This window comes from Sinocyclocheilus rhinocerous, unplaced genomic scaffold (assembly GCF_001515625.1).
Source record: "Sinocyclocheilus rhinocerous isolate Xijiao unplaced genomic scaffold, SAMN03320098_v1.1 scaffold445, whole genome shotgun sequence".
In the NCBI taxonomy this organism is placed as follows: domain Eukaryota; kingdom Metazoa; phylum Chordata; class Actinopteri; order Cypriniformes; family Cyprinidae; genus Sinocyclocheilus; species Sinocyclocheilus rhinocerous.
Window position 1 is genome coordinate 119,111 of NW_015645566.1, and position 2,969 is coordinate 122,079.

Sequence of the window (2,969 nt, forward strand, 5' to 3'; positions counted from 1 at the left end):
GCCTGTGCTGGCAGCGCTGGGCTCTGCAGACGGCAGGGTGGCGGGGTCGAAAGACGAGCCCGACAGCTCCTCCGCATCTGAGGCAGCCAGAGACACACTGTCGTCCATGGCGTCACACTCACTCCCACCGAACGAAACCAGATCACTCGCAGCCACAGAGGGATGCTGGTCCGGGTGTGAGAAGAGGACGGGGGAAGCCTCTCTATGTGGAGAGAGTGAGGCATGCGGGGGCTCAGCCGGCATGAGCTCACTCGTCACCGAGCGCTGAGATCCTCTGCCCCGCTGCTTTTTCCTCACAGGTTCCTGGGAGGAAGGAAGCGGGAGGGTGCGAGGGGCGGAGTCGCTTTCTGAAAAGAAAGCTATCCGCGAGCGCAGAGAGGAGAGACTCGTATCCTCGCAATGAGGACATTCCGTCTCATTAAGTGCAGCTTCAGCGTGGGCAGCGCCCAAGCATGAAACGCACTGGCCGTGACCGTCAGCGGCATGCAGGGGAGCCCTGCACGAGTGACAGTAGCGGCGCGGCATTTAGCGGCAGGGGACCGGGAGACCATGCTGCTGCAGACGCCGAAGGCAGCTGAAGAGCAGCGAAGTCAGCCGAGCAGAGAGGGGTCTTGATCCGCTGCGAGGCTTGTTCACGGCGAAGACTTCTAGTCTCGTAGTGCGAAGATCTGTAGTCGTCGCTGAAGGAGAAGAAATCTGAGGATCCTATGGCGAAATGCATGCTTATATAGCCAGATGCCCCGCCCAAATTGGCGGGCTCTGGTGGGCTGTGCCGCCATAGGCTCATGCAGCCCTGCTGCCGAGCCATTGGTTCGTTTTTAATACACTGCAAGAACCAATGGCCATGCAGTTTCACTGCGTGATTGAAAAAGGCTTCAGTATTCGGAGAAAAAGGAGATTTCCCCTTAGCGTCTTAAGCAAGACGCAGTACGAGTGAAGTATCGATAGGGAACTGGGCCGCGCTTTATGGTTTTGACTCAAAAAGATCCGGACCCCGGTTCATTTGTTAATGAAACCGATTACACTGGCACGCTGCGTGCGCTTGCAACCATGAGTTTATTAAAAGACGTGTTTTTGCCATTATTTTGCGTTACTCTGTCATTGAAAATGAGGCTGAAAAGTAGCACATGAAACTCTGCTTACATTTATATTTTATTCTGTGATAATTCTGGGGTGGCAGGTGGGGTGGCACAGCTGTTTCTTAGGGTGGCAATTGCCACCCCGGTAGATCCGCCCCTGCTAGGCAGGATAAGGAAAATGGGCCTCACTAATGTAAAAACTGTCATAGCAATTTAAGGAGTTAAGAGAAAGCACATAAAACGACAATTTAAATATTTAAGTGTAAATGTGCCTTAAGTGTAACACATTCAACATACACATGTAAAAATATTTAAACAGATAAAAAAAGGAGTGCAAGTGAGCTATTCTGAGAGGCAATATCCAGTGAATTCCAAAATCTGGACACAAAATCTGAACCGTAACAAGAGATGTTTTCAGACAAACCTTTTCTTTATTTGCTAAAGATGATAAAGAACACAGAGTTTGTTGTGCATGATCGTATGGCTGCACAATTTGGCCAAAAATGTTGTTTTTATTTATTTTTTACTACAAAAATATTTTATTATTGTTATTACTAAATAAAACCATTAAACTAAATAGTAATTATTGATAATGATTATTATCAGTTGTAGCAAATTAGCTCAAAAGGGAAATGTATATAAATAATTACAGTTAATTATCATTAATTACAATTATTTATATCAGCTGTCTGTAGTAACTGTAGCAGAATTAAATTGCCATCAACCAATCTGTTCGTCCAGTGAACATTCAGTGTAAGTTCATATCAACTCTAGGAAAGGATATTTCCGTGGCCACAGAAAATACTTTCATACAGTATTAATGCATTAGAGCATGTAGTAAGGATCAAAATTGAAAAGGGACATTAATTTGTAAGGCAGAATCAGAAACTCATGAAATTTGTGCACAAGAGTTTTATTAACTAAACACTAACACAAACTAGTCTAACAAACAAACAATCACTCATACATGGGAAAGGGCAAATTAGGCTTGATGGATGAAGCCATCAGGAAAAACCAGAGAATGAAGCTATGAAAAGAGTCAGTTAACCACCTGAGTGAAACCATCAGTGCCGTTTTAGAACGGGGTCTACAGCTTATACTAAACCTCTGTTTCGTTTAGTTAAATGTACGATACTTGCATTGCGCCTTGGCCTGGAACGAGCGTACGGATGCAGTCTTGGATGATAGTCTTGATGGTTTGGAGGTTCGGTGGTGTAGGAGATCACCTTCTTCCGGGTTTGAAGAGTGATGAACTCCAAAGATGTTCTGACTCGATGGTGATTGGGAGTTTCTTCCCAGTGGAAAATGAAAAAGAGCTAAGAGAGACATCAGCGGAGATCCTAGGATCTTTGGTGAATGGAAAGTCAGGTCACAGAGCCAATGGTGACTTTCACTTTTGGAGGGAAAGTTTACGACTCTTTGTCTTAGAGCGTGGTATTTTGCATATGTAATCTGATTGGGTGTTGATGCAAAAACTACTAAAGATTCTTAGAACACTAATATGTTGCATAGGTATTAACATATAATATACACTCTCAATTAGATCATCTGAAAACGAATTCATAGAGACCAAACATGGTATATGTAAGGTTACATGAATGAGTGGTTCTATCATAAGCATGCATAAAACAGTATACAATTCAAAAGACAATATACAAGAACAGTAATGGTATACACAATGTCCTGAGGAGATGTGTGTTCATTCACAGAAAGGTTTTTCTATGAATTAATTAGAGAAGAGTCAATTTTTATGGGCATTGTGTGTCCTTTTTTAGAGAGACTTGAGTAAGAGATGATTCTCTCTACATACTTTTAGGTCGTAAAAGTATATCTGATCTGGCTGAGGGGTCCTGGTTGCCATGGTAACCAGGGGCCTGGGGTCGTTCCCAG